Source organism: Macaca mulatta, chromosome 13 (assembly GCF_049350105.2).
Source record: "Macaca mulatta isolate MMU2019108-1 chromosome 13, T2T-MMU8v2.0, whole genome shotgun sequence".
In the NCBI taxonomy this organism is placed as follows: Eukaryota; Metazoa; Chordata; class Mammalia; order Primates; family Cercopithecidae; genus Macaca; species Macaca mulatta.
Genome location: NC_133418.1, coordinates 64,252,867 through 64,265,758, shown reverse-complemented (window position 1 = coordinate 64,265,758; position 12,892 = coordinate 64,252,867). Strand labels below are relative to the sequence as shown.

The window sequence follows — 12,892 nt, the reverse complement described above, 5'->3', positions numbered from 1 at the left end:
ATTGAGGAAACGGAGGCTTAGGGAATGAAATCTGCCCAAGGTCACACAACTAGAAATGGTATTACTTCTTTACCCTCAGCGTAAACCATTTTATTTCATGTAATCAAAGGGAAGAAGAAAAGAAAGGAGAGAAATCATATGTTAAGGGCATATTTCCCCTCTTTCAGTCCCTCTTCCCTTTCTTACCAGCTCAGGTTACAAAGACACCCAGGTGGGAAAGAAGACTGCCTCTAAGGGCTTGGCTGAGTTGGGGGGGTATCCATGGGATAAACCCAGAGGCCCCCAAATTTTCCCAGTTTTTATTTGCTACTAGAAAAGGAGAAGAAAATCCTGCCTCCCTTATGAGGCCTCAGCCAGGAGAAGTAAATGTGATTTTATCACATTTTATATAGATGTGCACAATGGTGATTTTCAAGTCTATGATGGGAAAAATATTTTATATCGTGTGAATCTCATTTCAGACAGGTCCCCAAACCACTCGAAAGCCCTGGTGTCCCCTAGGTGGGATTCTATGAACTCAGCTTTAGCCCCAGCAGCTCCTCTGGTGGGAACTAGAACATGCCTCCTGCCAGTTAGTAACAGGGAAATTCAATTACTTCGCCACTTGTGGCAGGAGGGCAAAGACTGCACATTAAAAGAGCTAAAAATGTCAGGAAGTTATTGGGATGATGACTCTTGCTTGCCAACATTCATATATGAATGCATAATGTCACAATAAACGAAAAAACACAGGAAGAGGCCAAGAAGATAAGAAAATCGAGAACAAAACAAGCCCAAACACATGGGTTTGCCATCGGTTCTGCCCAGGAAAGGCTGTGCCTCTAGCAAGAGCACCTTTTCCCCACCCCTGGCCTTTCCTGAGCCTTCCTTGCATATTATTCTCAACCACCGACAGCTTAATTCACAGGCCCCTTCCAACAAGTTAAACTTCAGCCATTTAAAAAAAAAAAAAAAAAGAGTTTCCACTGATTTCCTACCTGCACACGCAGGCACGCCGGCCACGCCCCACCCTACTGCACCACGAGCTCTCACACCTGGTCGCCGGAACACAACCAAACCCTTCCCATCTGGCCCTCGGGTTACTGGCGCTATCACAACTCTTTTTTTCCCAATGGCAAGCCAGGAAAGATGATAGAACCCGCGTTTGTAGCCAAAAGACTGGCCTCAACTGGTTCAGAGGAGGGAAAAAATTGAGCTGTGCGTCTCTTTATTTTTTTATTTTTTATTTTTTTATTTTTTTTGCCTTTAGCCAAAAGACCAGGGAGCATTTGATGTACAGTCAGCAGGTATTTAAAAAAGAAAGAAAGAAAAAGGGAAAAAAAAAAAACACTGAAAAGGCTTGGCTGCACTGGGGCCCTGACACGCTCTCATCTAAAGCCTGGCCCTCGGCCAAGTTCATCTGTTAATGGACAACCACAACCAAGGCCCGCACCTCCCCCACCTCCCACTACCCCTCCCGAGTCTTCTCTGTTCTCCTACCTCTTTCGAGCTCCTAAAAACTAGACATCGATTATGTCTGCGCTTTTCCCTTTCTATTCAAGATAAACAAAGTGCTTCAAGTTCAGGGCGCACCCTGGGACCCCTGACAAAACAATCTATCATTCTGTCTGCTAAACCAGTCTGGCTACACCACGGCCAGGGAGAGTAACGCTCCCAATGTACAATTTTCCCTTTGTGCTCCTTCCCTCTTGCCACTAACCTCTTTTCTTTACCACCTTCTCCGGAGCAGATGGACTTGACCACTTTGCTTAAGCCCCTCCTGGCAACCTCAGAAATTAGAGGAAGAAAAAAAAAAAAAAAAGAGCTCCTGGCTATCCCTCCTCCGGCCCAGGTTTTCCTCCTCCCTGTGTGTTGCCCCCACCATCCTGCACACACAGACACAAATCCCGTTGGACCCACACAACCTTTTCGACCCTCTCACCACTGACACTAACCCAGAAAATAAATTAAATACTGGGACTGCCCCCTCCTTTGCTTTCTGCAAGAATATTTTAAGTGAGTTTTGTTTTAAATCATATCCATTAATTTACCCTGACTTGCAATTAAATGCAAGTACACTTTTTACAACCAGTACGGAATGTATTAATTATAACTACAAATGGTCAAATAAGAGCGCAGTCCCTCCTAAAAATATTAATAAAATACATAATAAATAATATTAATGAAACAAAAATAGATTCATAAGCCTTGGCCAGGTCTTTTATTATTTCATGCAAAGGGAAAGTCCAGCCAATGAAACTTGCTCCATACGCTTCGGCAGGACTCAGATCAACCACTACCATTAAACTCAAGAGCGTGTTTTGGCAGTACCCTGGCACTGGGGGGGCCCTGTGCAGACACCACCAGGAGACGCTGACCCCAGTGCCCAAGGCAGGATCCATAACGTCTTAGCCTTCCCATGTGATCAGGAAAAGTTACCCACAGGCTGCTTCCCTCTTCCTAGGCTCCCCAGGCAGCTGTTCTGTCAGTGTCCACCCTGCCCCTCAAAAGACAAATGAAATCCCCCAGACCCAGTGGGAAATAAGCCCACCTAAATGAAGGACTCAAGACTGGGGCACCATGAGCATCTGGGTTAAGGCACGGAATCCTGCACCAGCCTTGGAAGCTGCCTTTGTTCCTGCCACACCGCCAGGCCCCTGCTAACCTGTCTCCGCAACACTCTGCCTCACGCCTCACCCCAGCACTCCCTGCCCCTGCCCCTCCCCCCAAATCCAACACACCCACCGCACAATCGAATCTAATTAAGATCAGGAAGAAATTTGCATTTTCTTTTCACTGTACCCCCAGTAATCACAGAAGTTCTTCAAATTTTGAGAATTTTGTTCCTCTGCTAATTATTTCCCTCATTTTGCATTTCAAGGCACAAAGACAGTCTATCTCACTGGTGGTCTATTAATAGTTTGAAGTTTTGAGCATCAGAAGGTGGTTTTTTTTTTCCTTTTAAAACGATTCTGTCATTTCCAGTTTTGTAAAAAGGTTTTGTTTTGTTTTGTTTTTTGGTTTTTCTTTTTTTGGTGGTGGTGGCATTAATGTTTCTTCAGAAGGACAGCTTCTGGGCCATTCTGGGTATTATGGTTTGGTTTCCCCCTTACAATAGTTACTCTCTGCCTGGTTTACTGATTTACAGAACCTTGGTTATGTGAATGGCGAAAAAGAAAAAAAAAAGGAAAGAAAGAAAGAAAATTCCTTGGCATAAGTATATGTTTGCTGATCAAATTTCAGATCATGTGTTGTTCATTATTATGACTTTACTTAAAAAACAGTTTGCCACAGTGAGATGGATTCACTTATATGCTTTCTACCCCTCCACTCCCTTTAAGTACTTTGAAAAACCGTACAATTTTTTTAAAGGTATATTTAAAGCATGAACTGGTTTGGATTAAAACAATGTTTCACCGTCTAAATTCCCTGAAAATACATTTTCGAAAGACTTATGCAAAGCCACATGATTTTGAAGCAGCTAATGAGACTGTCCCACCAACAAAATTTAATGGTGACTTAAGAAATTCTAATACTTTTCATTTACTTCCTGTAGAATTATTTGTGTCCTTGACATTTATACAGTTTCTCCATTATATAACAATCTACCCTGGGTACACTAGATTATGCCAATCTATTAGAATGAAATTTGTACTCCATATAAGCAGAAGTTTCCAGTCCGCTTTTGACTTACCATTATGTTTCAATGTAAAGTGTTATTATAGCAGAGTATAAAGCACAGCTCCTCCATGCTCATGTTTTTAACTCTAATACTGTAATCTTTCTTGCTGCTTCTAGGGCTGTGTCAGTGTTTACATTCCTGGAAGTTAAATAAACCGACATGGCAAAACTCCTGGATAGACTGAATAATAAGGCTTGTGATGACTAAATTGTTTACTTTCTACCTTGTTAGGATCCCTTTCTTGTAAAGTTTGGGGGAGAGAGAGAGGAGAGAAAGAGAAGAAATGAAGGGAGTGATGCAAGATAGAAGGAGAGAGATTTATACACTGGCTTCCATATGTCACAAAGACCTTCCTATCCACAGCCAACGCAACTGAAGCAGCATGCATAAGTCAGTGTTGCTTGTTTTGTTTTCTTAAATACCAGGTCAGCTGAATACCCCTTTCTCTACTGCCCACTCAGTCCCACATAAAGTATGAAGATTTTTTTTTTTTGCCCATTTTCAAATAGCAAATTATCCATTAGATTTCATCATATCTTAGTAAAGCAATTACATCAAGAAAATGATAGTGCGTGTGGAATCAATTATGCATGCAGTTGGCCGGAGACCAAAGGCTGTGAAGTCGGAGAGGGCAGAATCGCTCGACACACACAAATAAAAAGCCCCTGGATCTCACAGATGGACCCCATCAGTTCATCTTACTGCCTAAAAAGTTCATGCACTTAATAATTTATTTGTGTTCTGGATACTGTTTCCCAGCTGAATATTAACAACTTTAAACTGAAGCATGCTTTTAGCATGGTATAGATGGAAGTCGCAGTAGGGCAGTGCTAGGTCCCTCGGAGGTTAAAATTAGAGTTATGTTTCTTACACACTGTTCATTTTCCATCACAATTTATTTTCTTTCATTAAACATTCCTTTTAATCAGAATATCAGTTTCAGTGTTCTGATTCTGCTTGTTAACCAGTGATAAACTCACAAACCCAAGATGAACATCAATAATACAGCACAGGTTATTCAACAGCAAAGGCAAACACCAAAATCACAGGGTCTCAAAAATTGGAAACCGTTAGTTAGCACCTTGTTTTCACGACCAGGGCACTCGTGTACCTTGAGGGAGACACTGGGAGCCCAGGGAGCCTGGAGACCAGGATATACTTTGGTGATGAGGGGAGGACACATTGTAGCTCAGAGCAGCAGCTGAATGGGAAAACTTACTTGATCTAAAAGATAAAAGAGTCAGCCAAACCCAGGCCCAAGTTCTTTAGGTGCTAGCCATCTATCTAAAGAAGAAATCTAAAGCATTGTTAGAAAGGTTTGTAGTTCTGTAGCCTTCCCTCTTCCAAAGGAGGAACCTGATGTCTTAATACACTGGAATAGCCAAGGCTTCCTGCCATCAAACTGCTAACAATAAAACTGCCCTGCAACGTTCGTGGGGAACAGAAACAGGCAATACATATTTCTCTATGTATCTGGAAGTGCCTCAATCATATACTTAAATTTTACAGTCTTCTCCCCAAATGAGAACGATTTCCAGCCAACACGTTCACAAACTGTACTTAACGTTAAAAGAAAACGGATAAAACATATGTAATTACTCAAGGTTAGACTTCTAATTCCTCAATTCACTAAAGGAAACTTGGCAAGAAGATGCATCATTTTGCTCCTTTCTACTGGGGCATCTGAGGAGGAGAGCCACTGAGGCAGCTAATACACAAAACATGATCAAAAGTGATTAACAACAGCTTCATATGCAAATTGCATTAATGAAGGAGTGCAAAGTCATCATGTAAATTAAATATGTCAAATCTCTTGGTGAACTTTCAATCTTGAGAAGAAAAAACACTGCTTTAATTTTTTTACATCATCAATTTTGCAAGATTGAAAATCTAAGAATCTTGGTGCTATAAACAATTTTCACCTTTTTTTTCTCCTTCAGCAGGCTGACAGGCCAGCCTGATGTGCACCGAATGTACATGTTAATAGGCCAATCAAAAATGCAAAACAATTCGCAATTACTGGAAGGACCTAATGGTCATTAGAATTTACAACTAGGTAATGAACTGAAGTCTGCCCACACCATGCATATTCATAAAGCAATTTAGCCTTTGAAGATTAAAGAAGTGCTTAAAATTCAAATGAGCTTTAGCAAATTATCAGTAAGATTCATCCAAAAAGCAAAGGGTTTTTCTTCCTATGATTTCCTCATTTTTTTAATGCAAAATTGTTATATCTTCCAGACTGAGCTTAAACTAAACATAGAGCTTCTAGTCAAGCCAAAGGGGCTAAGAGACAAACAGAGGCTGCAAACATCGTCACGGACTTTGTTCATAAAACTAAGCCCTTAAGAGCCAAACCTATCTCTAAACATGGTAATTTATCAAAAACAGCCCAGAGTCGCTCATAGGCAATACTGCACAGTCCTCCAACAGAACAGATTAACTCGAGTCCCTCCACCCTCCCAAAAAGCCTTTTCCCCCTCAAGTTGTCTCTCCTGTGTAAACATCCACTGTGGTATAAAAACAGCTTTTTCACTGGCTTGGAGTGGCATTAATTTTAGAAGTTTCTGATTCCAAAGGGAAACCAGCAAGAAAGGAGAGGCACAGGAGGGAGAGGAGCAAGGTCTGGTTTACTTCTGAGGAGTGCACATCCTGTTGCTTGAGATCTGCCTTTCTGATTTCCCCCATTCAGCACTAGCCACACTGAATCCATGGTGAACGGGTCATGCAGACATCAGCTGACATTCAGAAAGCCGTGGTGTCCACCCACCACCACCATCCCACCCCAGTTATTAGAGTATCGTGGGAACCTGGATTTTCAGGCTTTCCAATTACTAGTCTGGAGAAGAATCCTTTGCTTGAATGCTAACCCACACCTTGCTAACCTCCTGACATTTAAAAAATTCTAGTGACAGAATTCCCAATGAATTCCTCTTCCACCCAACCCGAACCTCTCCAACCCAGGTGAAAGCAAGAAAGTATATGTTAAGTCCTATCTCAGCTGGTGTGCAAGTCAGACTGAGAATAACAGCTTCGAAAGGCCACGTGTCCGAGCTTACCGCTCCACTGCTAGACCCAAAAGCTCTCTGCTGTGGGGATTTCATTTGAACTGCTATCGAAGAATATTCCAAGAACCTCTCTCCGCACCCTTCTCCCCCTCTCTCCCCCAGCCTCAGACTTTCTCCTAGAGTTGATCTTACCAGAAATGTGGATATTATCAAGGAAATGGGAAAGAGAAGGGAGAAAATCTCAGGTACTACTCCCTGATTTCTTAACTCTCTTATCCTTGGGCGCTGTTCAGAAATGTGCCACATTTTAACATTTATTAGAAAGGATAGGATGCAGAGCTGCATGGAATCCACATCCACAACCAACTGTATGAGCCACAGGTCCACAGTCCTGACCAATTCCGTTTGACACTAATGTTACTCTACATGAGTAGAGTTCAACGAGGGTTGATATGGGATGTGACAGGGTAAATCAGAATTAGATTAAAAACAAAAGTTTAGAAACCGATGCTACACTGCAGAGCAAATGGGACTTGAAGGCCAAATTTCCCCTAACTGCCTTCAAGTGATTTTCCCTATTAGAGCGTTTGCCTGCCACCCCCCTGCTGGCAACACCGCAATCACATCAGAAAGTAAAGTGGAATGCATATAGGAAGCCTTGAGATAGTCCTCTTTAAATACAATACCTATATACTTAATATATAGCAATTAACTTCTGGTCAGGAGTGTGCAGGCAGCAGGCTGCCCCAAGCAGATAGGAGGGGAGGGGGGGCCCAGAGCTGGGACAAGCACAAAAGACAGGTCCAACAACAATGCCTGCTGTCAGCAGCTGAATTATTTTTATACAGGAATTTTTATCTCTATTGTACAAACAAGTACGTGTCTGTGCTGACTTGTTAAGCAATCCACTTGTATGTAGAATAAGATTTTTTTTTCTTTCTTGCTACCAGTCACACAGCTCCAAGATCAGAAGAAATACATAGTCTTTGAAGCTGCTCAAATGTTTTAGTTAAAAGGACAGCAGTTGTTTTCAAAGATCCAAGAGTATCTTTATCAGAATTAAATTTTTCCTTATTGATTTTTTCCCCTTAACATAACAAAAACATAACATGAGAAGGTTACAATTTATTATTAAAATTTTTTTCAGCCTTTAAATCATTCTTCAGTAGCCAATGTTCACTTTTAAATGTAAAGGAATAATTTTTTTTTAAATCTTAGGGTGCAATGGAGTAGGAGAGAGAAACTCATGCGATTTAAGATTTAACATTGGTTAATGTATTGTTCTAACTGGGAACTGAAAAGATCTGGGGCAGGGAAGTTAAAATGGGGAGTAAATGGTTCACTGACAAGTTCCCCCCTAAAAGTAAATAAATCATAAAATCAAGGTATACCCTGAGTTGGTGAAGGAGAATACTTCAGGTTTGGTTCTCTTAGTTTTTTGAGGTTTGTTTTTGTTTGGAGAGAGGGGGGATTGGCCAAATATTAAAACTCTATATTTAAAACGTACAGGATCAGACTTGGCACACAGTGCTTTGTGCTCCAACATAAGAATCCAAGCCACACCTTATTTCTCTAAAAATTAACAGATGTGATTTCCTTGTAGCTTTTTTATGCATCATTACATGTTAAGAAAATGAACAACTGATGAATATAAATAAATTTAAATGCCCTGATGCTTAGCAAAAAGCTTCCTTGTGTTTTTTAGAATGTTCAAAAAGCAAATAGAAAGGCGAGGTAGGTACACAACAACACCGGTGTTCTTTTTGAAGACACCCTTGCAGGTTTCACAATAATTCCATTTTTTATTTTAATGGGAGTTTTTAATCAGTAGATTCACCTCTATCTAAAACTAAAATCAAATTGTAGGTGTAATTGTTCATCGGCAATGCTAACAACAGTCAGAATACAAACAAAAACTCATTGTGAGTGACCAAAGGTCCCCAGGTATCCCCTTCATCAACATACCTGCTCCAGGTTCCCACTGGGAATTCCCTGGCGGAGACCGATTCAGTTCTGAATAACATGCTGCCAGCCCTATCTGGAAAAGAGTGTGCAAGGCGCCTTCTCGCCTCTTTTACAGGAAGTTTAAACCTGATCATCTCACCTTTAGGTACACATAATTTGTTGTTTAGCACTCTGAGAACTTGGTATTTTATCTATCTAAAGAGATGAAAAAGGGAAAAAATAGGGCAGAAGATGGAGTGAGCTGAGGCCCAGCTTAGCTCTGGTGCACACGTCAATCGTGCACTGCGCATTGCCTTAGAGGAGCAACCTGCGCAGGTAAATCTTCCAGCAGCATTGCATCAGATCCGCTCACATCAGTCTCCAGGGTGAACCAAGAGACGACACTTCAGTTCCCTGTCTGCAAACTTCTAATTCGCCAGTTCTTGGCAGCTTATTTTTCCAAGTGTTTTGTTTCAGGAAACATGTATTTTTCTTTATATGTTTTGTGGATCTACCACAACTGCTTCTGACAGCTGTTGATTCTGTTAAATGAACACATAAAAATCTTCTTTAAAACCTCAAGCAATGTGGACTCAAAAATATAATGGTGAAATATTTTAATGGAATTCCAGTTGAAAGTTTTTTTAAAAAAAAAAGTACAAATGAAGGTGCAGAAGTCCTTTAGATCAGTACTAGATTTAAACTGAATGTTTCTCTCTCTCTCTGTGTGTGTGTGTGTGTGTGTGTGTGTGTGTGTGTGTGTGTGTGTGTGTTTAATGGGGAAAGAGGGGTGTTGCAAATCACCACAAATATTTACACTGTACTCCCTTTGTTCAAATCACATACTTTTAACAGGAAAAGCTGGAACTGTGGCTATTTAAAATTTTAAATATTCAAACGCCTGTAATTAACCATATGAAACAAATTATGTTGCATTTCTCCATACCAGCACATGCAAAAAAATTCTGGTGGTGAATTGGGAGGTGGCAGAGTTGGGGAGACAACTCCAAGAGAAGAAAAGGATGATGTTTTCATTTTGCTATAGATCAAAGGAGAACAAGAATGGAAACTGTGGCATATCGAGCATTTTTCCATTGCTGTCTTTCACACTGGGCTATCTAAGTTTATACAATTCCCCAGACTAGCTGCATATTAAGCTTGCTGTGTACAGCTTTATTATGGTGCGGTGGTGGAAGAAGCATTAATATTCCAGCTCCACATCTGACAGGGCATTTACATGCGCCCATCTGAGCGGCACCTGAGAGCTCCTCCAAGGTGCAGTAACTGTGCGCCTATTGTAAAGGCAAATGAAGCTCACCTATTCCCTGCTGGGATCAGAAGTGACCTCACCACCCCCCATGCCTCAAATCCTTCCCTTGCCAACCTAACTCAATGCCATTGCAGAATGACGAATGAGCTCAGAAATAGACCCCAAGTTACTAACCCTGCTAAGAACAGCAAAAGCCTTTGCTGAAATGTTTTAAAAATGCATAGGGAGTGCAGCTGGCCAGTAAAAAGCAAGGAGACAAATTCCAATGAATCCAATATGGAATACGTTACATTCTAAAACTGATTAGAAATACAGTCTGATGTTTACTGGTTTCAAATTGAGTTTGGCATCAAGCATACTGGCTTTAATAATGCTGGCACTTTTAAAATTATTATTATTTTAAATCTGCCTTTGGTCTCTAGGAGCACATGGAGAGAGCTAAAGAATTCTTATTTGTCAGGTTACATTTCCTGGAAATTAAGTTTGTGACAGAAAATGACTCCAGTAGCAATAATATGGTTCGTGCTCAAATTAATTAGGTCATGTTGTAAAAACTACGTGGCAAATTACAAAGGTAAATTTACTGATATTGGCCAGTGCTCTGTACCCTGGTCGTAAAAGGAAGAAGCTGTTTAAGGATGCTCATTTACCTGGGTAGGAGAAAAGAACCAAGGAGGGAGGGAGACAATGGTCAATTTCCTATTTGTATTACAAATAAAAATAGTAGTCATTATCCATTAAATTATATAGGCTGAACGTATTTTATGAACTTTATTAATGTCATCCAAATTGACACATAACATACAAACCTACTTGATTTGAAATAATGTTAAAAGTGGGCTCTAAGTTAGAATCTTTTTTTTTAATCCTTGAAATAACAACACTGCTGACATAGCCATGACCCAAATGAAATCTGAACAAGCAGAAAGGTACTAAAGATCCTTGGTGATTAAATCTCATGCTAAAAAAGTGGCAAGGTGCCAGGCTGGGTCCAGCTTGATGCTAAGTGCTTTTTATTGCACAAAGCTAGTACTACTGTATGTAAAAACAGACTTGGACTTGGGGTAAATTTTGTCAAATGATTTCTTTGTGCAATAAAGGGTGTGAACAGACCAACCAAAGTAGATTAAATTAACATCGAGTGACGCAATCTTGGTGCATCTCCCTCGCTATGCTTTCTACTTCGGTTAAATTTAATATCTCCCCACAAAGGAAAGCCAAACTTTCTTCCTTTCTTACTGACCAGCACGCAAAGCCACCATTCACCTATTCTCTGTTACTAAACACTTTCATTGAGAAATCACAAAAATCTAAAAAATGTTTCCCTAGGATTTGCATGTTTGTTATGTACCCCAATTTAGTACTCCCACATTAGCCAAACTACATGGAGGCTGCAGTGTGACATTAATGATTTTCCAGGACTCTAAAAGGTGCCATTAATATGCATCCAACTCGCCTCCTCCCTGAGCTGAAGGTTGCCTGTCCTGACCCTGCCTGCACGTTTCTACACCCAGTTGCATTTTCCAGTCCATGTGCAGCTCCACAATTAAATGCCACATTCACTAAGAGAAAGGTGTGCAAAACATATTTCAGATCCTTTATAGTAAAGGCACAACTTGCAACACAACAAGGAATGGGGTGATTTAAGAAATTACAGCACTGGTTGTTGTTGTTTTTTTTAAGCTTTCACAGAATAAACACAGAGAACGGGAGGGAAACTTTGTCCCCCTCTGCTCCTGTTCTTGAAGTGAATACATATTTGTGTTTCCAATAAAAGGCCATTTTTACATTAACTGTCTGTAACAGCAGGAGACAGAAAAACTAACACAATCTCCACATCACACACAGGATGATCTTCATATCACGTGGACCTATTCTCAAAACTATTATTTATAAAAGATGACTAGGAAAATGCACAATGCATCTTTTCTGTGTCACCACAAGGGTAATGTCTAAAGAAGTTTGGGATCTTTAGGATCTGCTACATTTTAGATATATATATTTTTTCCTTTTGGCTTTCCTTAGTAAGTTTAGCAGCCATGCGGGCCACTGTGTTTAATTAAGCTTTCAAAAGTCCTGACAATGCCAACAATTGTAGGACACTTCTGCGGCTCAATCATGCAATCACTGTGACAGTTCTATTTACAATTTGTCTTAGAAAGAGTTTCTCTGACATTGTACTTTGACAAAACATCCAAGCTGCCAGTTCACAACCTTTCTCTGTCTTATTTACAAATACAGCTTGTATATAGGACTCCCAGTTTCATGAACATGAGTCTTTGGATAGTGGCCTCGCAAACATAGGCTCCCTATGAAAATCCTAGGTATTTATTAGGAAACAATGTTCTCTGGATTCTGAAGGTAAATAAAATGTTCACCAGTATATTGTTTTTGTGGTAGTGGTGTTTTTTTTGTTTTAACTGCCATGCTGAAAATTCAGAGGTCAGTCGTTTTTATTCAGAATCACATAAATAAAGAGAAAAGAAAAATAAGTAGTCATAACAGCATACTATAATTTATAGTCTCATTTACATTTATACCACAAGTTACACAAATACATCCTCCAGTTCAGTCTGAGCTAGGAGAGAATCAGAATGGATACAAAAAGAAAAGGTAAGTTAATTTTCTAAATTCTGAAAAGCATATTATATTTGATCTACTTTTAAGTAGCATGCTAATGTATTTCCATTTTGAATTAGTATATCTCCCTTCTTTAGAGTATCTGTCTGATATATAATTATTTAAATACCAGCTATACTGTCTAGGCAAATAATTTTAAATACCCTGATATAAATGTCTATGTTATGATTTTAAAGAGAAAAAAATGTTACATATGAACAGGAGCAGACTTTACTACATTTTATAGGATTTGTCATATTTTTTCTCTAGTCTCTCAAAAAGTGAACTTTATGACAGCCCAAACCTAATGTAAAGATTCCTATGTGCAATAAGCCAAAACCTCAAATCTGACATGATGGGATCATGCTTGGGTCTTTTCTATAAGGGAAC

The 12,892-nt window shown here is 40.0% G+C and overlaps 1 protein-coding gene across 21 annotated transcripts in view; it reads right to left on the bottom strand.

Annotated features, from left to right (window-relative positions):
* BCL11A (BCL11 transcription factor A) overlaps window positions 1–12,892 on the bottom strand; it is a 100,641-nt gene that overhangs the window by 75,927 nt on the left and 11,822 nt on the right. The window contains exon 1 of one of the 21 annotated variants that reach the window (XM_077958677.1): window positions 8,635–9,282. The exons of 19 other annotated variants lie outside the window; for them this stretch is intronic. The gene's annotated coding sequence lies outside the window, so the exon portion shown is untranslated. Of the gene's footprint in view, window positions 1–977; window positions 2,691–8,634; window positions 9,283–12,892 lie in introns of those variants that run through there. One more of the 21 variants, XM_077958676.1, reaches the window with a different exon arrangement.